Genomic DNA, 9,136 nt, shown 5'->3' on the forward strand with positions numbered 1-9,136 from the left:
TTCTATCCCCTTTTCATCCAACCCAGGGTGTTCCCCAGTGGTGTTGGAACCCGTCTCCTCACTGCCTAATTGAAAGCAAATATCACCAACACTATTTAGGGGGGAGAGAAGATCAAGCCATATTTCTCTGGCCTCTCTCCTTTTACCCCAAGTTTTCTCCTAATTATATTAGACCCCCTCTCTCCACTCCCAAAGGGCGAGCAAATAACAGCCACAGCCACTTCTATCGAATCCATGTCAGGTCCATTCTCATGATTTTGCCCCCTTTAAGCCAAGTACATGGTTATTAGAACCATTCTGCCCATTCTAGAAGGGGCAACAATCATCTTCAACAGTCGTGTCTGAGGCGACTACATTAAATCAAAGGTGGATTTTATTTTCTTTAATCGCCCCCTAGGCTGCCCCCAATGATGTTGGAACCCCACACCTCACTCCCAAATTGAAAGTAAATAATATCACCAACACTCTTCACTGGGGAGATAAAGTCCAGTGTCATTTCTATACCCACTTTTTTCCTTCAGTATGGGGCTGCCACATCATAATATTACTCAGTTTCCCACTCCCTAATTTGAAGCCAATAGCACCAACAGACATGGCTGAGGAGACACAGTCAAGTCTCATTTCACTCGTCCATTTTTCCCACCCCAGGTTGCCTTCTCATGACATTACAGCCGCCATCCCCACTCCCAAATCAAATCCACATAGCACCAACAGAGCTTACTGAGTGCAGCAGGTCACGTCTTGTGTCTTGGCCCAATTTATCCCAAGATAGGGGGCCCTCGAATGAAATTTCAACCATTCTTTCTACTTCAGAAAAGGGGAACGAATATCATCAAAGCCCACCCTGAGGAATCAGGTAAAGTCAAGTCTCATTTCTTTGCCCATAATTCTCACACCCAGGGAGCCTTCTCATGATATCAGGACCTTGCTCAATACTTCCCAATGGGGAACTAATAACACCAACAGTCTTTCCGGTGGGAATGACTTCAGATCCAGGCTGAATTTTGCCCCATTTTATCCAACCGCAGGATTTCTCCCAGTGATAGAAGAACCTATCTCCCAATCTTCAACACTCTTTCTGAAGAGACCAAGTCAGGTCAAATGTGAGTTTTTATTCCCCTTACTCCTACCTAGGGTGTCACCTGGTGATATAAGAACCCTGCTCTGAACTCCCCAATACAGAGCAGGTATCAGGAACAGGGTTTACTGAGGAGATGAGGTCAAGTCTCATTCCTTTCCCCACTTTTCTCCCACAGTAGAGAGTAGAGAACCACAGTAGCGAGCCTCCATTGATAACAGAATCCCTTGCCAACTTCCATATTTGAAGCAAAGGTCACCAGCAGGCAATAATACTGTAGAGATTAGGTAATGGCTAATTTCTTTGCCCCCATTTCTCCTCCCTCATATCATCAAAAAAGGTTACTGAGTACATTAGACCAAGGCTTAAGTCTTTACCCCCTCTATCCCAAGACAGGTTGCCTTCTAATGATATTTAATCTCTTCTTTCCACTCCCAAAAGGGGACCAAGTATCACCAACAGTTGATTCCGAGGAAATCAGATCAGGTCAAGCCTTGTTTCTTTGACCCATTTTCTCCCTCTGTAGCATCACCCCAAATGATATTAGATCCCCTCTCCCTACCTTCAAATGAGGGCAAAGATCTCACCAACATTCTGTCTGCGGTGATCAGGTCGGGAGAGATGTGAGTTTTTATCCCCTTTACTCCCACCCCAGAGTGCTCCCCAATGATACTGGGACAGCGCCCCTCACACCCAACTGAAAAGCACATAACACCAACACTATTAACTGGGGACATAAGGTCAGGTCTCATTTCTTTACCCACTATTCTCACTCTGCAACGTGCCTCCTCATTATAGTAGCCCATGTGTCCCCCTCCATAATGGGGAGCAAATCACACCAACAGTGCTTGCCCTGGAAACCACTTCAGGTCCAGTCTCATTTTGTTGCCCCCTTTCTTCCAAGCACAGGGCGACTGCTGTTGATATCAGAGCCTTTCTCCCCATTGCAGAGCAACCATCTTCCACAGTCTTTTCTGAGGAGGCCCGCTCAGCTCAAATGTGAGTTTTGATTCCCTTTACTCTCAACCTAGGGTGTTTCTTAGTGCTATTAGAAGCCCTCTCTGAGATCCCACACATACAGCAAGTATCAGCAACAAGTTTCACTGAGGAGATAGGGGCCCATCTCATGTGTGGGCCCAATAATCTCACACCCCAAGGTGCCTCTTTATATTAGAACCCTTCTCCCCACTCCCAAAGAGGAGGAGAACAACAGCAACTGTCATGTGCATGGAAACCAGTCTCCTCTCTTTGCCGTCTCTGATCCAATAACAGGGCGCCCCCTAAATATATAAGAATCCCTCTGCCCACTCCCAAATGGAGAGAAAATACCACCAAAAGTCAGTTTTATGTCCACTTTCGGTGGCCCCGTTCTTCCAACCACAGGTGCCTGCTCATGATATCGGAACCTTTCTCCACATTCCAGAATGGGCAACAAACATCTCCAACAGTCTTTCCTGAGGAGACCAGCTCAGGTCAAAGGTGAGTTCTTACTCTGTTTACTCCCAACCTAGGGTGTCTCCTAGAGGTAACAGAACCCCTTTCTCCACTCCCGGGTTCAAAGTAAATATGGCCAACAGATATAATTGAGGAGATAAGGCAATGTCTAATGTCTTTGCTCCCATTTTCCATAACCCAGAATATCTTGTAATGGTATTAGAACCCCTCTCCCCACTCCCAAGTGGAAGGCACATATCACCAACAGATTTCTCTAACTACAATAGCTCAAGTCTTATGCCTTTACCCAATTTTCCCAAAGACAGGGTGCCTTATAATGATATTTAAACCACTCTTTCCACTCCCTAAGGGGACCAAGGTTTACCGACAGTCTCTTCTGAGGACATCACATCAGGCCAAGTTGTATTTCTTTGTCCCATTTTCTCCAGCACTTCCAATCAGGACCAAGATATCACCATACTATTTGTGAGGTGATCAGGTCAGTTGAAATGTCACATTATATCCCCTTTTCGCCCAATGCAGTGTGTCCCCCAATGATGACGGAACCCGTCTCCTCACTCCCAAATTGTGAGCAAATATCACCAACACTCTTTACTGGGAGATAAAGTCCTGTGTCATTTCTATACCCACTTTTTTCCGTCAGTATGGGGCTGCCACATCATAATATTACTCAGTTTCCCACTCCCTAATTTGAAGCCAATAGCACCAACAGACATGGCTGAGGAGACACGGTCAAGTCCAATTTCGCTCTGCCATTTCTCTCACCCCAAGGTGCCTTCTAATGACATTATAACCGCCCTCCCCACTCCCAAATCAAACCCTCATATCACCAACAGAGCTTACTGAGTGCAGCTGGTCAAGTCTTGTGTCTTGGCCCAATTTATCCCAAGATAGGGAGCCCTCGAATGAAATTTCAACCATTCTTTCTACTTCAGAAAAGGGTAATGAACATCATCACGAACATCATCATAGCCAATCCTGAGGAATCAGGTAAAGTCATGTCTCATTTCTTTGCCCAAAATTCTCACACCCAGGGAGCCTTCTCATGATATCAGCACCCCGCTCAATACTCCCCATTGGGGAACTAATAACATCAACAGTCTTTCCTGTGGGAATCACTTCAGATCCAGGCTGAATTTTGCCCCATTTTATCCAACCGCAGGATTTCTCCCAGTGATAGAAGAACCTATCTCCCAATCTTCAACACTCTTTCTGAAGAGACCAAGTCAGGTCAAATGTGAGTGTTTATTCCCCTTACTCCTACCTAGGGTGTCACCTGGTGATATAAGAACCCTGCTCTGAACTCCCCAATACAGAGCAGGTATCAGGAACAGGGTTTACTGAGGAGATGAGGTCAAGTCTCATTCCTTTCCCCACTTTTCTCCCACAGTAGAGAGTAGAGAACTACAGTAGCGAGCCTCCTTGATAACAGAACCCCTTGCCAACTCCCATATTTGAAGCAAAGGTCACCAGCAGGCAATAATACTGTGGAGATTAGGTAATGGCTAATTTCTTTGCCCCCATTTCTCCTCCCTCATATCAAAGAAGGTTACTGAGTACATTAGACCAAGGCTTAAGTCTTTACCCCCTCTATCCCAAGACAGGTTGCCTTCTAATGATATTTAATCTCTTCTTTCCACTCCCAAAAGGGGACCAAGTATCACCAACAGTTGATTCCGAGGAAATCAGACTAGGTCAAGCCTTATTTCTTAGCCCCATTTTCTCCCTCTGTAGCATAACCCCAAATGATATTAGATCTCCTCTCCCTACCTTCAAATGAGGGCAAAGATCTCACCAACATTCTGTCTGCGGTGATCGGCTCGGGATAGATGTGAGTTTTTATCCCCTTTACGCCCACCCCAGAGTGCCCCCCAATGATACTGGGACAGCGCCCCTCACACCCAACTGAAAAGCACATAACACCAACACTATTAACTGGGGACATAAGGTCAGGTCTCATTACCCACTATTCTCACTCTGCAACGTGCCTCCTCATTGGAGTAGCCCATGTGTCCCCCTCCATAATGGGGAGCAAATCACACCAACAGTGCTTTCTCTGGAAACCACTACAGGTCCAGTCTCATTTCGTTGCCCCCTTTCTTCCAACCGCATGGCGACTGCTGTTTATATCAGAACCTTTCTCCCCACTACCAAAGTGAGGGGACAACAGCAACAGTCATGCATGTGGAAACTAGTCTCCTCCCTTTGACCTCTCTGATCCAATAACAGGGTGCCTCCTAATGATATTAGATCCTTTCTCCCCATTCTAGACTTGAGAACCAACCTCTCCAACACTCTTTCCTGAGGAGACCAGCTCAGGTCAAAGGTGAGTTCTTATTCTGTTTTCTCCCTACCTAGCTTGTCTCCTAGTGATAACAGAACCCCTTTCCCCACTCCTGGGTTCAAAGCAAATATGGCCAATCCACATTATTGAGGACATAAGGTAAAGTCTAATGTCTTTGCCCCCATTTTTCCCAATAGAGAGTACCTTGTACTCTGCACATTACCCTGTAATGGTATTAGAACCCCTCTCCCCACTCCCAAATGGAAGCCACATATCACCAACAGATTTCACTACCTACAACAGATTTCACTACCTACAATAGCTCAAGTCTTTTACTTTACCCAATTTATCCCAAGACAGGGTGCCTTATAATGATATTTAAACCACTCTTTCCACTTCCCAAAAGGGACCAAGGTTCACCAACAGTCTCTTCTGAGGACATCACCTCAGGCCAAGTTGTATTTCTTTGCCCCATTTTCTCCAGCACTAGTGTGTCCCCAAATATTAGAACTACTCTCCCCACTTTCCAATCAGAGCAAAGATATCACCAATATATTTCTGAGGTGATCAGGTCAGGCGAAATCTAACATTCTATCTTCTTTTCCGCCCAACCAGGGTGCCCCCCAATGATGCTGGAACCCCTCTCCTCACTGCCTAATTAAAAGCAATTATCACCAACACCATTTACTGGGGAGGGAAGGTCAAGCCGCATTTCTTTGCCCCATTTTCTCGGGCAATAGGATGTCCCCAATGACATTAGAACTACTCTCTCCTCTTTCCAGTGAGGGCAGAGATCTCACCAACCTTCTTTCTAAGTGATCATGTCAGGTCAGTTCTGATTTTCTATCCCCTTTTCTCCCAACACAAGGAGTTCCCCAATAATGCTAGAACTCTCTACTCACTGCCTATTTGAATGCAAATATCACCAGCTATTTACTGGGGAGATAGTCAATTTGCATTTCTTTGGCCTCTATTCTTATAAGGCAGAGTGCCTCCTAAACATATTACCACCCCTCTCCCCACTCCCAAATGAGGGGAAAAAACACCAACAGTCATTTCTATGGAATTCAGGTTCTTTTCTTTGCCCCCATTCATCTAACCACAGGCTGCCTCCTAAGGATATTAGAACCTTTCTGCCCATTCCAGTATAAGGAACAACCATCTTCAACAGCTTTTTCTGTGGAGAACAGGTCAGGTCTAATATCAGTTTTTATTCCCTTTCCTACCAACCTAAGGTGACAACTAGTTATAATAGAGCCCCTTTCCCCCATCTCCAAGTCCAAGAAAAAATCACCAACAGACATGACTGAGGAGGTAAGGTCAAGCCTAATTTCTTTGTCCCCACTTGTCCCAACCCAGGTGCCTCTCATGATATAATTAGAACCCCTCTCCCCACTCCCAAATGGAAATGTCATAGTAACAACTGAGTTTCCATAGTACAATTGGTCAAGTCTTATGTCTTGGCCTAATTTTTCCCTAGATAGGGTGCCTTATAAGGATATTTAAGCCCCTCTTTCCAAACACAAAAGGGCTCAAAGTATCATGAACCGTCTACCCTGAGGACATCAGATCAGGTTGTCTTACTTCTTTGCCCCATTTTCTCTGGTCATAGGGCGGCCCCTAATGAGATTAGATCTCCTCTCCCCACTTTCCAATGAGGACAAAGATGTCACCAACATTCTTTCTGAGCTGATCAGGTCAATTCTGATTTTCTATTCCCTTTCCCTCCTCCCTGGGGTGCCACCAATAAAGTTGGAACCTCTCACCTCCCTCCCAAAGAGAAAGAAAGTATCACCAACATTGGCTATTATGGGGATAACATAAAGTGTCCTTTCTTTAAGCCACTATTCTCACATCCCAGGGTGCCCCCTAAATATATAAGAATCCCTCTGTCCACTCCCAAAACGAGGGCAAATAACACCAAAAGTCAGTTTTATGTCCACTTTCGGTGGCCCCGTTCTTCCAACCACAGGTGCCTGCTCATGATATAGGAACCTTTCTCCACATTCCAGAATGGGCAACAAACATCTCCAACAGCCTTTTCTGAGGAGACCAGCTCAGGTCAAAGGTGAGTTCTTACTCTGTTTACTCCCAACCTAGGGTGTCTCCTAGAGATAACAGAACTCCTTTCCCCACTCCCAGGATCAAAGTAAATATGGCCATCAGACATGACTGAGGAGATAAGGTAAAGTCTAATGTCTTTGCCCCCATTATCCCCAACCCAGAATATCTTGTAAAGGTGTTAGAACCTTTCTCTCCACTCCCAAATGGAAGTCACATATCACCAACAGATTTCACTGATTACAGTAGCTCAAGTCTTATGCCTTTACTTAATTTATCCCAAGACAGGGTGCCTTATAATGATATTCAAACCACTCTTTCCACTCCTCAAAGGTGATCAAGGTTCACCAACAGTCTCTTCTGAGGACATCACGTCACGTCAAGTTGTATTTCTTTGCCCCATTTTCTCCAGCACTAGTGGGTCCCCAAATGATATTAGAACTACTCTCCCCACTTTCCAATCAGAGCAAAGATATCACCATCCTATTTCTGAGTTGATCAGGTCAGTTGAAATGTCACATTCTATCCCCTTTTCGCCCAACCCAGGGTGTCCCCCAATGATGATGGAACCCGTCTCCTCACTGCCTAATTGAAAGCAAATATCACCAATACTATTTGCTGGGGAGGGAAGATCAAGCCACATTTCTTTGGCCTCTCTTCTTTTACCGCAGGTTTTCTCCTAATTATATTAGAAGCCCTCTCCCCACTCCCAAAGGGCGAGCAAACAACACCCACAGCCATTTCTATCGAATCCATGTCAGGTCCATTCTCATGATTTTGCCCCCTTTAAGCCAAGTACATGGTTATTAGAACCATTCTCCCCATTCTAGAAAGGGCAACAATTACCTTCAACAGCCGTGTCTGAGGCGACTACATTAAGTCAAAGGTGGATTTTATTTTCTTTAATCGCACCCTAGGCTACCCCCAATAATGTTGGAAGCCCACACCTCACTCCCAAATTGAAAGTAAATAATATCACCAACACTCTTCACTGGGGAGATAAAGTCCAGTGTCATTTCTATACCCACATTTCTCATTCAGTAGGGGCCCCCACATCATAATATTACTCCTTTTCCCACTCCCTAATTTGAAGCCAATAGCACCAACAGACATGGCTGAGGAGACACGGTCAAGTCTAATTTCGCTCCCCCATTTCTCCTCCCTCATAGGATCAAAAAAGTTTACTGAGTATATTAGACCAAGGCTTAAGTCTTTACCCCCTCTATCCCAAGACAGGTTGCCTTCTAATGATATTTAATCTCTTCTTTCCACTCCCAAAAGGGGACCAAGTATCACCAACAGTCGATTCTGAGGAAATCAGGTCAGCTCAAGCCTTGTTTCTTGGCCCCATTTTCTCCCTCTGTAGCATAACCCCAAATGATATTAGATCCCCTTTCCCTACCTTCAAATGAGGGCAAAGATCTCACCAACATTCTGGCTGCGGTGATCGGGTCGGGACAGATGTGAGTTTTTATCCCCTTTACTCCCACCCCAGAGTGCCCCCCAATGATACTGGGACAGCGCCCCTCACACCCAAATCAAAAGCACATAACACCAACACTATTAACTGGGGACATAAGGTCAGGTCTCATTTCTTTACCCACTATTCTCACTCTGCAACGTGCCTCCTCATTATATTGACCATGTGTCCCCCTCCATAATGGGGAGCAAATCACACCAACAGTGCTTTCTCTGGAAACCACTTCAGGTCCAGTCTCATTTTGTTGCCCCCTTTCTTCCAACCACAGGGCGACTGCTGTTGATATCAGAACCTTTCTCCCCATTGCAGAGCAACCATCTTCCACAGTCTTTTCTGAGGAGGCCAAGTCAGTTCAAATGTGAGTTTTGATTCCCTTTACTCCCAACCTAGGGTGTTTCTTAGTGCTATTAGAAGCCCTCTCTGAGATCCCACACATACAGCAAGTATCAGCAACAAGTTTTACTGAGGAGATAGGGGCCCGTCTCATGTGTGGGCCCAATAATCTCACACCCCAACGTGCCTCTTAATTATATTAGAACCCTTCTCCCCACTCCCAAAGGGGAGGAGAACAACAGCAACTGTCATGTGTATGGAAACCAGTCTCCTCTCTTTGCCCTCTCTGATCCAATAACAGGGCACCCCCTAAATATATAAGAATCCCTCTGCCCACTCCCAAATGGAGAGCAAATAACACCAAAAGTCAGTTTTATGTCCACTTTCGGTGGCCCCGTTCTTCCAACCACAGGTGCCTGCTCATGATATCGGAACCTTTCTCCAC

The 9,136-nt window shown here is 45.5% G+C and overlaps 1 long non-coding RNA gene across 3 annotated transcripts; it reads left to right on the plus strand.

The window, feature by feature from the left end:
* The first annotated feature begins 823 nt into the window (after positions 1-823).
* On the plus strand, positions 824-6,577 carry LOC127543194 (uncharacterized). Of its 3 annotated transcripts, none has more exons than XR_007949150.1 (4): positions 824-856; positions 1,029-1,096; positions 4,804-4,859; positions 6,430-6,577. It is a non-coding gene; the product is annotated as an uncharacterized LOC127543194 (long non-coding RNA). The 3 variants fall into 3 exon arrangements; XR_007949149.1 differs by lacking the exon at positions 6,430-6,577 and adding an exon at positions 5,433-5,621; XR_007949151.1 differs by lacking the exons at positions 4,804-4,859; positions 6,430-6,577 and adding an exon at positions 1,257-1,301 and having other exon boundaries at positions 1,029-1,103.
* The last annotated feature ends 2,559 nt before the right edge of the window (positions 6,578-9,136 follow it).

This window comes from Antechinus flavipes, chromosome X (genome assembly GCF_016432865.1).
Source record: "Antechinus flavipes isolate AdamAnt ecotype Samford, QLD, Australia chromosome X, AdamAnt_v2, whole genome shotgun sequence".
In the NCBI taxonomy this organism is placed as follows: domain Eukaryota; kingdom Metazoa; phylum Chordata; class Mammalia; order Dasyuromorphia; family Dasyuridae; genus Antechinus; species Antechinus flavipes.